This window comes from Girardinichthys multiradiatus, chromosome 18 (genome assembly GCF_021462225.1).
Source record: "Girardinichthys multiradiatus isolate DD_20200921_A chromosome 18, DD_fGirMul_XY1, whole genome shotgun sequence".
In the NCBI taxonomy this organism is placed as follows: Eukaryota; Metazoa; Chordata; class Actinopteri; order Cyprinodontiformes; family Goodeidae; genus Girardinichthys; species Girardinichthys multiradiatus.
The window spans coordinates 50,416,353-50,434,809 of NC_061810.1; positions in this window are offsets into that span (position 1 = coordinate 50,416,353).

Here is an 18,457-nt window from a genome sequence, read left to right on the forward strand (position 1 = left end):
CAAACAAACATGCAGGGAATAAATCTTACAAGAGTAAGAACCAAACAATCTGTTCCTTTCAGACCATGACTGATGGGTTTGGGACCAAATATTTATGAAATTACTAAAACTGTGGGGCTGAAATCCTAAGGAATGCATTTTATTTATCATCCTTCTTGTTAAATCTTTCCCAGAACTTACACGGTACCATCCCCAGAAATACATTTTTCTTTAATCAACACAGAGTTTCAGAAAGTAACTGTAAGTTATGAGAAAGTAACTTCTTTGTACCAGTAACGAACCTCTTAATTTCAAGAGACAGCCTGTAAATTACAGAAAAGTACCTGTTACTTTCTGGACCCGACCAAGTTAGAGGTTGGGAGAATATCCTTTAAGATCCAGAGCGTACCATGTTACAGGTCAACTCATATTATAGCTCTGTTTTTGAAAATACCCGGTAAGTTCTGGAAAGTAGTCTGTAAGTTTAAGGAGGTAATCTATTAGTTGCTGAAAATAACCTCCCGATTCCAGAAAGTTGCGATATGTTCTGGAAAGTAACCGGTCCAATACAGAAACAATACGAGTTGGCAAAGTAACCTCAATTGTGCCGAGTTGCAGGTGAACTCAGGACCTGGTTCGGTATATCAAAGAACCCAGTAAGTTCCTGTCGGGGTTCTGGGGACTACTCTCCCTTCTATCTGCTATTAACACATTCAGTTACTAGGTGGAGCCAAGGACCTTGGTGAGATGGGCACAGGTGTTTATCATCTGCAATCTTCTCCAGACCTTCAAAAGAGAGACACAGCCTGCACTTCTTTGCGTGAGTGTTAGCCCACAGTGGTAACTAGTCTGGCCCTGAGAATTACTCTGCGTTTTGTCTCTCTTACGCTGAAGTTCTTTGTACTCACTTCTTGTATGGTCCTCCTAGGTTTCCCGCGACCTTGCTTCCTGGTTATTACAAGGACATCAGCTCCGATCCAGCCTCCATTACCTTCCATACAAGCTCCTCGGACCAATATTGGCTGGCTGCCTCCTGAAGCTCCGGATCATCAAACATCTGCAAAACGAACCTGCCCACTCTCCAACGTGTGTCAAGCAGACCACCGCACACAGCTTCATTAACCGTTCCTACTTGAAGGTCGGAAAGGAGAACATGACTGAAACTTACCTCATCCATTTGGAACCTTCACCCAGAGAGATCCTACGTCCCCGGGCTTCTTACCATCCCCTCCTCTGGCGGCTTCTACCTCCTCGCCCTGTAAGCAATGTTGGGACCCCACAGCCATGGATTACAACATGAAAGATGCGGTACAAACCTTTCTGGAACTTTCAAAATAAATTGTATTTAACCTACTTCCAACATTTGGAAAAGGGGGGGTAGCAGCAGACTTCCCATGATGCCACTGGCTGTATAAAAGCACCCCCTTTCCAATGGTCCTTTCTCTTCCACCCGGACTCTGTGCGAGGCTGGCCGGACAGGCATCGCGCTAATGTCTCTTTGCTGGCAAAAAGACATAAACTCTTCAACTGGATCCGAGAGTGTCATACGATCATCGATCATATGCACTAAGTTAAGTACAGATGAATTACTGTTGAAAGAATCCAGTATTCATTCATAAAGTGGGGAAATTAAGGTATAAGCATTGCTTGACTTTCTTTCTTAGGCATGCAGAAGCAAACGGTGTTCCAGATAATTCAATTTCAATTCAATTCAGTTTATTTAAATAGCGCCACTTCACAACACGTGTTGTCTCAAGGTTCTTCACAAAGTCAGGTTCATACATTCCAATTAATCGTAACCATTGAACAGTTCAGTCAGATTCAGTTATTTATTCAAATTGGATAAAAAGTTTTTCAATCTAAGGAAACCCAGCAGATTGCATCCAGTCAGTGACTTGCAGCATTCACTCCTCCTGGATGAGCATGTAGAGACAGTGGACAGTCACTGGCGTTGACTTTGCAGCAATCCCTCATACTGAAGAGGAAAAACTCCCTTTTAACAGGAAGAAACCTCCACCAGAACCAGAACCAGGCTCAGTGTGAGCGGCCATCTGCCACGACCGACTGGGGGTTTGAGAGAACAGAGCAGAGACACAAAGAGAACAAAGAAGCACTGATCCAGGAGTACTTTCTATGGGAAGGAAAAGTAAATGTTAGTGGATATAGCTCCTTTAGTCGTTTCACCTAGAAAGAAAGAACAGATAAACTCTGAGCCAGTTTTCAAGGATAGAGTCTGAAAGAGAGCACATAGAGTTAGTCACAGTAGAAGCTCAGTCAGTAGCCATGTCTAGGAGAGAGAAAGGGTTAAACACTGAAAGACAGGGCCATGTGGATCATCTGTAGAAGGTGAGCATTACGTTGTTGCCAGCAGAAGCTCGGATGATGCCCCTCTCCAGAAAGGTGTCACAGGTAGACACAGAGCCAGGCCAGGTGTAGCTTCTGGGAAGAGAATAGAGAGAACAAAGTTAAAAGCTGAAATAACAGCAAATAATGCAAAATTGGAGAGTAGTATGAGAATGTAGCAAAGAGGGTGAAAGTGGTAATTATGTTCTCCAGCAGCCTAAGCCTAAAGCAGCATAACACAGATAGTTTCAGTTCAGATTATTTAGTTAAACGGCGCTTATTTACAACAATGTCATCTCAAGGAACCTCACAAAGGGTCCCACTGATGGTCATTGTTATACTAAAAACCACAATGATTGGGATACCTCTCTCTGTCAGACTGATTATAACCATTGGAAAAGAGAAGGGGTCATACAGGTAGCAGAAATTTAGAATTTAGAAGCAGAAAATTTAAAGTCATCCGAGTTTTTATGTCTTCAAGACATGCTTGTAGTCTATCTAACTGGTTGGGCTCATCAGGATTTATGGATAAATAAAGCTGAGTATCATCAGCGTAACAGTGAAACTTTCTCCTATGCTGCCTGATAATTTGACCTATTGGAAGCATATATATAGTAAAGAGAACTGGCCCAAGTACTGAACCCTGTGGTACTCCACAATTAACCCTGGAGTTTAAAGAGGTTTTATCATTTACATGAACAAACTGGAATCTGTCAGACAGATAAGATTTAAATCAGCCTAGCGCTGTTCCCCTGATCCCTACAACATATTCCAGCTTTTTTAAGAGAATATTATGATCGACTGGATCAAATGCAGCACTGAGATCTAACAGAACCAGAACAGACACAAGTCCATTATCTGAGGCCATAAGAATATCATTAGTGACTTTCAGCAGAGCTGTTTCAGTGCTATGATGAGCTCTGTTGTCTCACTTGCTGAGGATGAAATAATCATCTTCAGGAGTATGTCAAAGATTTTATTTTTAATAGAATCAATTTTATTTAAGAAGAATCCCATAAAGTCATGGCTGCTAAGAGCTAAGGGAATGGATGGCTCAACAGAGCTATGACTCTGTGTAAGTTTAGCAACTGTACTAAAGAGAAACCTAGGATTATTCTTGTTCTCTTCTATTAATGATGAGAAATAAGCTGTTTTAGCTTGGTGAAGTGTCTTTTTATACAACAGTAGGCTATTTTTCCAGATTAAGTAGGAATCCTCTTGGTGTGTAGAGTGCCATTTTCTCTCCAATTTTCTAACATTGTGCTTTAAAGTATGTAGCTCTGAATTAAACCAGGGAGCTAGCCTCCTATGAATAATTACCTTCTTTTTCAAGGGGGCTGCATTGTCTAATGCATCACGCAATGATGAAGAAACACTATGAACAAGAGAATCAATTTGTGAAGGGGCAGAAACAGAATTGTTGCCCTCCACTGTGTTTTTCAGTGATAATGAGGAAATTAAAAGTGTCTGATATTGATCTACTATAATGACATTTTCTTTCAGGTGTGGAGTACTCTGTTAAATTAAACTCAAAGGTTATTAAGAAATGGTCAGACAGGACAGGGTTATGAGAGAATATTGTTATGTCTTTACACTCAATGCCATATGTCAGCACAAGGTCCAGAGAATGAAGACAAAGGTGGGTAGGTTTGTTAATGTTTTGAGCAAAGCCAATTGAGTCTAAGATAGCATAAAACGCTTATTTAGGCTATCACTTTCAGCATCTACATGAATGTTAAAATTCCCCACTATAATAACTTTATCTGTATTTAACACTAAATCAGATAAAAGGTCTGAAAACTGATCTAAAAATTGAGAGTAAGGACCTGGTGGACGGTACAAAACAACAAACAGAAGTGGTTTCAGTGCTTTGCAATTTGGATGAGGAAAACTAAGGATTAAATATTCAAAAGAGTTGTAGCTATTGATTGGTCTGGGACTAATCAATAAATCGGACTGAAAGATGATTGCTACTCCTCCTCCTCGCCCAGTAATTCGAGGAATGTGAAAATGTAAATAATTAGTAGGAGTTGACTCATTTATAGTAACATAATCCTCTTGCTGCAGCAGGTTTCTGTGAGGCAAAATAAATCAATCTGATTGTCACAAATCAGGTCACTAACTAGCAAAGTCTTTAAAGAGAGAGATCTTATGTTCAGTAAGCCACATTTAATTGTTTTGTTTTTCTTTTTATTCTGAGTTGTGTTTATGTTTATTAGATTTTCCTAATTTCCTCCTTTTAGATTATTTTTTAATCTATTCAATTTTGGCCGTGGCGAGACACTGTGGCCTCCAATTCCGACACCCTCGCCTCCAAAGCTACAAAAATGCTACATTTATTACACGTACCATTATCACTAAAGGAGGCAGAGGAGTAACTGAACATCTGACACAGAGAGCAGGAGAGAGGAGGAGACTCAGAGAGAAACAGCAGAACGGGTAGCCATGGTGGAGCTAAAGCTAAGCTAGCGACCCCTTACCACTACTAGAAAAACCGTGTAAGACACGGAGAGTCCCCAAACGTTAAATACAGCAACAGAAAGTATGTGTTTTAACGTGCTTATGTATTAGAACAACTAAGAGATACCACAGTAGAGAGAAATCAGATAAAATGAGAGAGCTTCACACACCAAACAATCCACCGAGTGCAACAGCGAAAACAGGAAGTGACGAAAACGCCTTACCACGCCTGTCCAGCAGAGGCAGTCTGAACACAGAAAAGAAACAGAGATGTGTGCAGATCCACTGAGAGAATTCCCTGCAGAGACGCTGTCTCTACGAAGCCGAGTGGAGCGGTTTTCCCAGTCTGGAAAGAGGACAACAGAGACCGCATCACCGTGGTAACGTGCAGCTTGGTCGCTCCCCCCGCAACCAACAGCTTCGGAGGTTAGCTGAAGCTAACCTTCGTTCAAAGTGGATGTTTCTTCAAACTTCGTCGTTGCCCGGACAACTCCTCAGCATGGTTCATTCAAGGTTAGGGTTTGGGCAGAGAAATAGAGAAAGATTTATGATGTGAACGTTTTTCATTTTATGAAGTTTGGTTTTGTTTGTCTTGAACTCAGCTATCTTGGTGCTAGCAGGCTATCTGCAGCCCACGTGCTCAGTTTGTGTGCTGTGTTTGTGTGTTTTGAAAGTTAAGACAAACTTTATTTAAAGGATGATTTTAACACAGAAGATTGATCATAACGCACCGTCCATGCTTATGCATTTTAACCCTTTCATTGACGGTATTTTAAAGGTGTGTGTTTGATTCTGGTGCTAAGCTATCAGCTTCTTTTGTTAGCTTTAACTGCTAACAGCTAAGAACACGTGCTTGCTACTAAAGAGTATTTAACAGAAAGGTTGTTAGTTTTCAGTCCAGTAAATAATGTGTCCCTAAACACCATTTCACTAAATTTGATAACTAAGTAAACACCATTAAGCCCCATTTCTCCAGAAAGATTTGGCTCTTTTCCAAAATATTCCCTTAATATTTCTTTAAATATTATTTTAATAAATAAAGGCAGCTAATTAGACACCGTTGAGAATTAGTCATCCAGAAGGTTGGTTTTATTCAGCAGATCATTCTTTAAAACATTATTTTATTAAAATAATATTTTATCTGATCTTACATTGTGAATGGTTGTCTAAATGTTTGCTGATTATTGTCTAAGTTGGTTCCAAGACTAATTTAACTTCATTTCCAGATTCTTCAAGATAATCCTTGGTTCTCAAACATAAACATTGCATGGTAATGTTGCATCACTCTTTTGGTCATAATTTTCAATCATCTTTAACCAACTTGTTTATATTGTACATAGCCCATTAGTCTTCATTATTCTTTAATTCTGCTTGGTAGTTTAGTTGGATTGTTTTAGCAAAGTAAAGAGTTTGTTGATTGAAATATGTTTGACTTTGAGTTTACTTATTTTTGTTAATAAATTCTTGTATTTTAAGAAATTGTGTGAATTCATTCCATATATGTGCAGAGTTTATGCTGTTCAATAATGTCAGAGCTCGTCTCACACCTTTCTATTCTGTTCTAATACCATCACCTTACTGGGCTGGTATTCACAGGACAACCCTTAACAGACCCAAATATTATTTGATAAAATATTAAAATATTAATATTTAATCATATTTTCAGATTCATAGTCACAACAGCAAACAATTCATTTCACTAAAAGTCACCATCATTTATGAAAGAAACCATACTCACCACTCTCTCTTCTTATGCAGCTGATCCCTGCCACTTTCAAGTCCTGATCCAGGCGTCCTGTCACCGATACAATAAACAAACTTAAGAAAGGTTTTTCAAGTCTCCTGAGTTTATCTGCATGTGGGTCAGAGCCGTTAACATTAAGATAACAGTTCCTAGGACCCCTGGAGAGTAACCTGTTGGTTTGGGAACCTGAATGCCCCCTGAACTCGACAACTTTTATGGGAAAAGTTAACATTTGAAACTATTGTTGGATAATTTTCACTTTTGTTATATTTCTACAATTATTCCAATCACACAAAATGACAAATAATGCAGACATAAAAAACTTTATTCATTAATGTTCTTATACAGTATTAGGACACCCTTCCCCGACGGCCAGTGTTAGCACCATTGTTGAAAGAACTTCATAGATATGCTTCCACCATCTCTGACATCCGTCTGAGGAACATTTGCTCCACTTCTCACTTTCAACTGTGAGATGTTTGATGGGTTTTCTTCACTCCCAGCCGGTCCTCTGTGTGTTGTGGGTCGTTATCATGTTTCAAGGTAAAGTTCTGCTCCTGCTTCAATTTTTTTTCAGATACAGACACAGATTTTCCTCTGATGTATGTTATAATTAACTATAATTACCTGTGGATTCGATGATCATTAGCTGGCCAGGTACTGCTGCAGCAAAGCATCCCCAAACCAGGACACTTCCACCTCTGTGCTTTATAGCTTTTTTCCTGGGAAGCCGAGTTTGGTTTATGATGATCGTGTCCTCTGTTCTGGTGTCCAAATAATGAACCTGTCCAAAGAACAATATGCCAGAAGTCCTGGTCTTTCTTTATGTTCTCTCTTACAAATTTCAGTTTAGCCTTCATGTTTGTCTTAGAGAACCAAGCTTTCCTCCCATGAACCCTCCTATGAAAGTTAAACTTGATCAGTCTCTTTCTAATTGGACAGATATGAACCTTCACATCAACAGTAGCAACAACCTGCTGAAGCTCCTGGGATGACACTTCATTCATTTAGCATCTTGTGGTCTGCTCTCAGGGTGAACTTGCTTGAACAGCCAGACCTGGACATGTTGGCAGATGTTTGGAAGGTTGTTCTCGTTGACTATGTTCCATACAGGCTGATTTCAGATCCTTCTGAGCCCTCTCTAAATCCCTGACCCATGTCAGGAGCTGCTCCAATCTTCTCTTTGAAGACCTCAGACAGATCTGTGGATCTCACCATGGTGTCTCTCTCACTTCAACAGGCAGAATCACCAAACTGAATGTCTGAGGTTTAAACAGAACAAACCTCCTAAATGCTGAGTCGTGATCTTCTCATCATGTGGAGCTCATGTGATTCACTTGTGTTGGATTTTTGCCACTTTAACTCAGAATAAATGAGGGCGTGTCCAAAATTTATTGCTCACCAGAAATTGTATTTTTTATTATTTTTAAACGTCTCTTCAGATTTGTGTTTCTTTATATTATTTTGATTTTATGAGTATTGTTTATAGTGATATGAATATATTTACACATGGGCTGCATGTTGTGCTGTTGGTAGCACTGTTGTCTTGCAGCAAGAAGGTCCTAGGTTCGACTCCCGGCTGGGGGTCTTTCTACATGGAGCTTGCATGTTCTCCCCGTGCATGCATGGGTTCTCCCTGGGTACTTCGGCTTCCTCCCACAGTCCAAAAACATGACTGTTAGGTTAACTGGTCTCTCTCTGAAATGTCCCTAGTATGAATGGGTGTCTGTCCTGTTTGTTTCTGTGTCGCCCTGCAATGGACTGGAGACCTGTCCAGGGTGAAAATTCAAAACTTGAACAAAGAAAATCCCAAAATGACATAAATGCTCTATCTTCACAGAGGTTAAATCTCACATGTTCTTCAGAGTGAAGCTTTCAGGTCCTGGAGAATCTAAACCCAGTTGGCTTCAGCACCATGAAATTTGTTCTGGCCTGTATTTAGTGAGTGAGTTGTTCATTAGGAAGGCAGACAACAGAACAGAGCAAACACCAGAGATTCATTTGGTTTGGGAGAGAAACTTAATTAAACCTGGTTCTGATTCTTGAACCGTCTCTGTGTGATGATTCTGTCCTGACTCATGGTTTCCCAACAGAAGGAGCTTGAGAACAAGATAAGAAACCGTTGAGGCTACTGGAACGATCCGAGACGGGCGGAAACATCTGCAGATAAAACGGGCAGAAGCGAAGAAATGAGTTCTGATAAATAAAGAGGAGGCGACCCGATGGCTGCTTCTAAGTGGAAGAAATTGGAAATAATTGAAAACTGTTATCAGTTGGAGCAAAGTATCTCTCTGTGTGTGTGTGTGTGTGTGTGTGTGTGTGTGTGTGTGTGTGTGTGTGTGTGTGTGTGTGTGTGTGTGTGTGTGTGTGTGTGTGTGTGTGTGTGCGCGTGTATAACATTGTGTGAACAGTTTGCCTGGTCCCCACAAGGGGAAATGGGTTATGTGGGTTAATAATTCACACCAGGGGTCCCCAACTAAAATAGCAGGAGGTCCACTACCTCCATCATCCAAACACTTTGGGGTCCGAACATTTTAAATAAACTGACAAAAATATTTTCTTTTTTCTTCATTTTTATTTATCAATAGAGTTTTTGTTTTTTAACTACTGATCAGTTATTCATCTGCCCAGAAATCCTCTGCTGAACAGAAAAGTGCAATCCAATATAAGCACCAATATTAAATGCTTTGAATGACTCAGTCAAGCTGGGTCAGTACATCTTGGTAGAACAGTTCTGCTCTCATTGTGCTTGTGGCAGACAGGACTATTTGCTGAACCTTTTCCTTACATTGTTGTCCTTCTTTTCTGCCACAGCTTCCAGGCACCCTGTGATCATTTCCCAGGCAGTGAAAGGCTTGTTGTGTTGTCCTATAATCCACGGTACTCACAGTGAGTTCACCGTTGAGCTGTAAGAGACGTGTTATCAGCCGTGTAGCTCGCTCATATTATCCCATTTATTCTCCTTGTCCTACCGTCAGACCCAGGCTGATAGCTTTGGTTGAAGTTCTTATGTTTGGTTTCATAATGTCTCTTTAGATTTCCACTCTTTATAAGTCCAACTGGATCAGAACATATAAGGCAGGCTGGCCTTACACCCTAAAGAAGTTTAAATGAAAGCGTTTGCTTCGGTCCATTTATCTTTAAATGTTTGATTTTCATAATCCACTTATGACCAAGCCGTCTTCTTTTACTCACCAAGTCATTGTACTGACAGCAAGCGTGAGCTCCCTTGCTAGTAACTTAACAGCTATTAACAGTAACATTAACACTGCACTGACGCTGGAGGCGGAGCTTCAGCCGCCATAGCTCCAGTGGGTCAGTGGAAGCACAACTGGTACCGAGTAGAGCGAAACCGAGTGGAGCCACGTTGCCTAACACGAACCAGTAGAAAAGGGGCAAAAGACACCCACATTCAAGAACCCAGAGTAGCTGTTTCTTTGTCATTTTCTGTCATACAGCTCATATGGTTTCAAGACCTTTTAAAGGAAATGGCCACCAAAGTTCTGGAGTGAGTTGGTGTACCCTGACCATCTTATACTGGCCCATGTCTCTTTCAGATTCTGCTCATGAGGGCCACGAACAAGATCGGGCACAAGCAGCAAACCCAAACGGGATACCAACCTTAGTCTTGTACAAAAGAACTAGACTGACCCTAAAATCAATCCAGGTACCCCAGACTGACACACCCACAAAATGCCTTTCGGACTTTCCTTTATCTTCTCCAGATCCACAGAAAACATGTCGACCCTGATGACCTCCTCAGCAGTTCCTGAAGGTAAAGATCTGGTTGCTGTTAATGATCTTCTGTAATCTAGAAACTAAAAGACCAAATTGTTCTGCAGCAGTTCTGTTAGTCAGAACATAAACATCTGTTACGATCCGGATTGTTTGGTTCTTTGTCTCTCTGTCTCAGCCTCTTGTACCTTTGCTGCTGCCGATGACTCATGGGGTGGAGCTGCTCATGTCTCACCTGAACTGCACACACCTGTTTGTCTCATGCAGTTTGGTGATTGGCTCAAACCTTTTCGTACTTCATGTTTACGATCCACAGGTTCCTCCATGGCTGTCGACCTCTGACCTCCTCCTGGATCTCCAGTCATCTATTCAGTGCTTGTTTCTCGCCACTTATCCACCCAGCAGGATGTAAAATACTATCATAATCCACCTGTTGGGCTCATCTCACCTGTCTAATTGCCCTCTAGCTATTTAAGCAGCAGTTTATCAGCTCCTCTTTAACCACTAATGTTCTCCAGATCCTCAGGATATGAACTTCTCATCGGGGTCCCATGACAGCCATGTCTACTTTATGGAGAGAGGAAGGTTGTGACTTTACATAAAAATTGCCTGAATGATCTGCATGGGAACATGAGACCGTTTCCTTTGTGAATTAAGTGAAAAATTGAAGCAAATAGAAAACATAAATGATGAAGATGTGCCTCTGGAGAGGGATTTGAACCACCAACCCTGTTATAAATGTCTCCGTGTGTGTTTTATTAATGACATCAGCGCTGCAGAACAAGCAACAGCTCAAGCTGGGAAGCATCTTGTGACAGTGAGCAGCTGCTGTAACTGCATGCTGTCCAGGCAGCGGTGCAGCCTGAAAGTCAACCAAACCAAATGAAGGTGCGACTTTTCCTGCATCCCACGCCGAATCAAACCGACCATCCTGGTGTGAAGACGTCCACAGACTTGATAAAATCTTGAACTAGACCCTGACTTTAGGATCTTTGTTAGTCTTTAGCGCAGCGAATCTTCATCGACTGTCACAGTGATAGATATAAATGTATTTCTTGATTTTGTTGTTCCAGCTGAACCTTCCTCTAATCGTTAATTGAAGAGTGCATTTCATTGTTTTAACCCTGAGAAAAAATAGACTTTTTCTTTCACTTGTTATAAAGATATACTCAATACTAAGGCCAAAGATTCATGAGACTAATTTTTTAACAGACTTTAATCATAACTTAATTCTCTACCTTTTCTCTGCTTTGTCTTTTCATCACTTGTTCTGTTTCCTTTGTTTTCAGCTCTTGTTTTTCTTTTCCTTTTTGAATCAGTTTTCTTTCTTCATCCCTCTTTAAACTCCCGCTGATCATTCTCTGCTTCTCTTCATGCTTCCTCTCCTCTCCTTTCTTTTTGTTTTCTTGTTTTCCATCCCGTCTTCCTCCTTGGAGTTTCCAGGTTTCCTCTCTTTCCTCCTCCCTCTGTGACTCTTTAACTTCCTGTCAGCTTGTCCTCAGGCCATGTTTTCCCCGTCACTCTGTATAAACAGCCTTACCCAGAATCCCGCTGGGCGTCAGCGGGGGGTCACATAACAGGGTAATCACGGTGGACGAGGTGACTCGGTTCGGGCTGAGAGTGTTTGGTTTGACGGACACTTCCCCGCTGAGTCTCTGCTCATTGATTAGTCCGGACTGACGGGCACATTCACCTCCAGCCGGGCATCTGATTGGCCGGCCTGCGGCGAGGAGTTTTATTAGCCAGCTCCTCTATGGGGACTCGGGTTGATGCAGAACCTCCCGTCGACAGCACTCGGACTTGACTTTTAAACCCATTAACGGAGCGTTTTGCACATATTAATGTGTTTATTATTGGAGTGGAGAAAGTGACAGATTTATTCTGCTGAGGAGAGATGGAGCTTGGAGGTGACCACGAACTCTGGTGGAGATAAACTTTCAGAAGATGAAGATCTGAAGCTTCAGCTTGAACGCTGACCTTGGAACTATGACCAGAAAAACTTCCTACATTTTCTCTGACTCATATTATCACAGACAGGTGTTGAAGAAAATTTAGAAAGGGCCCTGGTTCATGGCCTGTTAAAAGTATTCAAATCCCCTTCGTTGCTCCCCTGCTACAGGCCTGGTTCGGCCCAGATGGCTCTGTTTAGTCTATCTCAGACCTTACCCCTGCCCCTACTGAGGGAGTCCTGTCTTCATGGGATCTCCTTGAAGCGGTTACAAGGAGGACTCTTAATTTGTCTGATCAGAAACGACGAGGCGACTGTAAAACCGCTCTTCATTGTCAAGGTCCTGATGAAACTGGCTAGGTGACAATCATCAATCTCTTACTTTTGTTAAATATGAATAAACTTCCCGGTTATTTCAGGCTTTTTTTTTCCAACACTCATCATCGTTTCATATGATGCATTCACTGAATGTCGGGACGTGGAGCTCTCGCCACACTGAGAACTGAATTAACATACCAATTGTTTAAGTAACGTTCTTGTATTTTTCAGCATCCTGATGTGTTACATGTTAAATTGTTCAGCCCACTCAGCATTATGAGGTCAGGTTTAGGTTGGAGCAACAAATCGAAATGCATTTTAATGAATTTTTGCATTTCTTGTGTAAAATCATCTTCATTTAAGAACAAAAAGAAGAACAAACGTTTAACTGTAACTGAAACCTTTGAAGTCTGTGTTCAGTCCCTGCAGGTCTGTGCAGAAGGTTTGATGTTCCTCTAAATGCTCGACCTGATTCTGTCTAACTCGCAAGCGGGCTGAACCAATCAGCTGTCAGAAACAGGCAGCTCCTGTTTCCGCAGTAACATGGATGGACAGGCGTTAAACTCGTCAGGTCCGCTGCTGTTATCTTCCCGACACGGCTGCAGATGGATTCAGGAGGTTGCTAGGAAACAAGCGTTTTCTTCGTGGTATTAGGTGTGGTGATGGGCGTGTTCTCCTGGTCGAGTTTCTGATAAAGTTCCTGAGAAAACATGAAAACAAACCAAGTACCAGAACCTCAATGCGTAAAAATAGGGACATCCTGATCAGAAGTGTGGAAGCTGAACCTGGATGTGCTCCAAAAAGACCACCTGGAGACATCAGATGATGCAACTTTCTTGACCTAGTTTCCAGAATAGAACAGTAGATCATTTATTTTCATTGTCACGAGTACAACCAAACTGAAAACAAGGTGGTCTGTGCGTAGAAAAATAAATCGTTTATGTAAAATAGAAAATAAAACCTTCTCCACACATTCATACTGAAGCTGCGTCTCCTTTACCTTCTGGCTGGGATGAGTTTAGCTGCTGCTGACAGGTGACCCATGTCATTTATAATGTTCTATATAAATAAACTTGACTTGACTTCTGGGCTTTTTGGAGACATTGGGAACTGTGCGGGGAGAGGGCAGCAAATAATCATCATCGGGCCATGTTTTTCTGATGGTAAGAGCAGTTTTCCTGAGGGGGGCATAAGCAGGAATGAGAAGCAAGGACAGCTGGTCAGACTGGCCCAGGTGAGGTAGGGCCTGCCTTGAACCCAGCTTGATGTTCCTGTAGACCTTGTCCAAGTTGTTAGCTCCTCTGGTAGCACACTTTACATGCTTAGGGGAGAACGTTCTTTACATCTGCGGGATTGAAGTCCCCCACTATCATGTGCATCAGGGGGCTTGCTCTGCTGGTCCCTAATGCTGCTATGCAGAAGTCTATGGAGCTAAATTGGGGCCATAAACTTTGTTCAAAAGAAAAACATTTGAACCTGAATAATTATTTTCAACCTCCCCCCCCAAAAAAACGGATGTAAAACTGGAAAAAAAAAACTTCAAAACTACTTTTCAGATTAAGTTTTTTTTTTTTCGAACTTCCAGATTTTATTTTTTTTGGCTTCAAACTTCTGGCCCTGTTTTGGCGTGGAGGGCGGGGCCTCAGATCACGTGGTGAGGAATCATGACTGACAGCTCAACACAGCGGCTGAACAACATATTCCCAGCTGTTGCATTCAGGGACCGTGGGAACTGGAAACATCTGTATTACATCATTGATATTCTATATATATGTGATATATGTGTTAGGTTTAAACCCCAACACTCATTACAACATCTGCACAAAGAAAGACACAGAGAAGTTAGTTTGTTTTAACTTGCAAGGAGAGTGTCCCGGAGACTGTCTCAGTTACAATCCTCCAAACACACTCTGAAGACAGTCTCCGCTCTTCATGCTTTTATTAGAAAAGGAACGCCCTAGTTACATGAGGTTTCAACTGCTGAGGGAGTTTATCTTTATGTGAAAACAGACTGTTCTCACATCCTGTGCTCATGTTGCAACATCATATTCCTCTATGCATAAGGAGATAACAACCATTCTCAATCAGTAATATAAACAGCACATCTAGATAGTAAATGAGTAATGTAGAATGAAAACTGAATAATGTATGTACATTTATCTAACAATATGTGACTGGTTTAGATAACATGCTTCACCGATAGAAGCAACTTACGTGAAAACACGACGCGCATCTCAGAGGAGAAAATATGATCTTGACAGATTTGCACAGCATTTTATGTCCATGTTGGAGATTTCCCATCCTCTCAACGTAAAGCAGAAGAACCACCAGACTAAGCAGCAGGAATGAAACCAGATGCAAAACGAGCCAGTATTTTCTGGATATCTTCGCATAATTAAGCATAGACTTGTTTTCACATGGACTGGACTCGGGTTTCGGTTTCTGGTGCATTTTTTATTTAAACATATTTAGGAGCGAGTCAGGAAACGTTTTCCTCCACCAGTATCACGTAGTGACCTGGCCACTATCCTGCAAGAAGAATGGCTTAAAATCCCTCTGACCACTGTGCAGGACTTGTATATGTCATTCCCAAGATGAATTGATGCTGTATTTACTGATAAAGGAGGCCCTACACCATACTAATAAACTATTGTGGTCTAAAACCAGGTGTTTCAGTTTCATTGTCCAACCTCTGTATATATAAATATAAAACGGTGGTTCACTTCACGGTCTGATGTAAACCACCGTCCCACCAAGCCAGCAGTCCACCGAGGATTTCCCTGGTGGCCCCGTATGCCAGTTGGCCCCTGGCTGTGAGTCATTTCACTAAATGAAGACCAAATATGTTTTAATCAAAAATGCACCAGAAACCGAAACCCGAGTGAAAACAAGTCCAGGCTTAATTATGCGAAGATATCCAGAAAATACCGGCTCGTTTTGCATCTGGTTTCATTCCCGCCACTTAGTCTGGTGGTTCTTCTGCTTTACGTTGAGAGGATGGGAAATCTCCAACATGGACATAAAATACTGTGCAAATCTGTCAAGATCATATTTTCTCCTCTAAGATGCTCGTCGTGTTTTCACGTAAGCTGCTTCTATCGGTGAAACATGTTATCTAAACCAGTCACATATATATAGAATATCAATGATGTAATACAGATATTTCCAGTTCCCACGGTCCCTGAATGCAACAGCTGGGAATATGTTGTTCAGCCGCTGTCAGTCATGATTCCTCACCACGTGATCTGAGGCCCCGCCCCCCACGCCAAAACAGGGCCAGAAGTTTGAAGCCGAAAAAAAAATCTGCAAGTTGAAAAAAAAAAACTTTAATCTGAAAAGTAGTTTTGAAGTTTTTTTTTCAGTTTTCACATTTTTTGGGAGGAGGTTCAAAATAATTTTTCAGGTTCTAACGTTTTTCTTTTGAACAAACTTTATGGCCCCAATTTAGCTCCACAGTGTCTGGCTGCAGAGCTAGCATTAGCATCTGATGGGATGTAACCAGCTGTTACCTAGTTACCAACACGTTTCCATTAGTGTTAAAGCTGCAGGTGTCTCCACGTTTCACTTTTCAAACACTTTGCACTTTTATGGATGAAATGGGTTGTTGCTGTGGCAACAAATTTAAGATGGAAAACAGAACCATGCAAACCTAAAACACACAACGAAGAAGGATCTGGACCAAGAATCAGGAGCTTCACATTTACCTGCAGCTGGCATTCTGACCCAGAGGCAGATGTGGAGATTAAAACATCTGGAAGCAGGTGTGCAGGAAGGTGCAACTACAGAACATGGAGCCTGGAATGAACAACCATTAAATCTAAATTATTTCACAAAAACTGAAAGAGACGTATAAGAAACAAGAGCAAATAGAAGCAGAAGCAGCTATAATTAGGAGGCCAAGACTTCTGGTCCAAGTCCTTTCCAACACACATCCAACCCAACCAATGCAAGCGGATCTTTTGGTCATGTTGTGGAATTTTCTTATCAAAGTGGGTAGAAGTTGACTCATAACAAGAGAAAATCCAGACTTTGTCTTTATAAGTTTTATTCAAAGGCATTCAGTGTTTGAATGACTCTGACACTGAGGTTAGTCAGTGAAACAGAGCCCTGATCAACATTTACACACAGTATTTATACCAGAACATGACAGTGTTATCTCAACTTCAAAGAGTCTGTGTTTTATGGCCCAGACCCTCCTTGAGTTCAAAGGTGACAAAGTTATCTAGGAACAAACCTAACTGCTCTTTCAAAGGCATCACCTTAAATGATGGGTCTTAACCAATAAACTTCTGATAATGGCTTTTACAGCTTCCTCCTCTAACACAGATGTTCTGAGGAGTGAGGTAACCTAAAGGTCAAACACTTTGGAGCACTTAATAAAAGAATTTCCATTACAACTCCTTTCTTCTGATTACAAGATAATCACAACTAAAGGAAAATTCTTCAAAACCATCACCCCTCTCAGCTAACAGATAATCCAAAGCCATTCTATTTGCAAACTCATCGTTCTAATAGCTTAGGCTGATTGAAGTATAAGTTGTGACTGTAGGTAGTACTGGTCCTTCTCAAAATATTAGCATATTGTGATAAAGTTCATTATTTTCCATAATGTCATGATGAAAATTTAACATTCATATATTTTAGATTCATTGCACACTAACTGAAATATTTCAGGTCTTTTATTGTCTTAATACGGATGATTTTGGCATACAGCTCATGAAAACCCAAAATTCCTATCTCACAAAATTAGCATATCATTAAAAGGGTCTCTAAACGAGCTATGAACCTAATCATCTGAATCAACGAGTTAACTCTAAACACCTGCAAAAGATTCCTGAGGCCTTTAAAACTCCCAGCCTGGTTCATCACTCAAAACCCCAATCATGGGTAAGACTGCCGACCTGACTGCTGTCCAGAAGGCCACTATTGACACCCTCAAGCAAGAGGGTAAGACACAGAAAGACATTTCTGAAGGAATAGGCTGTTCCCAGAGTGCTGTATCAAGGCACCTCAGTGGGAAGTCTGTGGGAAGGAAAAAGTGTGGCAGAAAACGCTGCACAACGAGAAGAGGTGACCGGACCCTGAGGAAGATTGTGGAGAAGGGCCTATTCCAGACCTTGGGGGACCTGCGGAAGCAGTGGACTGAGTCTGGAGTAGAAACATCCAGAGCCACCGTGCACAGGCGTGTGCAGGAAATGGGCTACAAGTGCCGCATTCCCCAGGTCAAGCACTTTTGAACCAGAAACAGCGGCAGAAGCACCTGACCTGGGCTACAGAGAAGCAGCACTGGACTGTTGCTCAGTGGTCCAAAGTACTTTTTTCGGATGAAAGCAAATTCTGCATGTCATTCAGGAGATCAAGGTGCCAGAGTCTGGAGGAAGACTGGGGAGAAGGAAATGCCAAAATGCCAGAAGTCCAGTGTCAAGTACCCACAGTCAGTGATGGTCTGGAGTGCCGTGTCAGCTGCTGGTGTTGGTCCACTGTGTTTTATCAAGGGCAGGGTCAATGCAGCTAGCTATCAGGAGATTTTGGAGCACTTCATGCTTCCATTTGCTGAAAAGCTTTATGGAGATGAAGATTTCATTTTTCAGCACGACCTGGCACCTGCTCACAGTGCCAAAACCACTGGTAAATGGTTTACTGACCATGGTATCACTGTGCTCAATTGGCCTGCCAACTCTCCTGACCTGAACCCCATAGAGAATCTGTGGGATATTGTGAAGAGAACGTTGAGAGACTCAAGACCCAACACTCTGGATGAGCTAAAGGCCGCTATCGAAGCATCCTGGGCCTCCATAAGACCTCAGCAGTGCCACAGGCTGATTGCCTCCATGCCACGCCGCATTGAAGCAGTCATTTCTGCAAAGGATTCCCGACCAAGTATTGAGTGCATAACTGTACATGATTATTTGAAGGTTGACGTTTTTTGT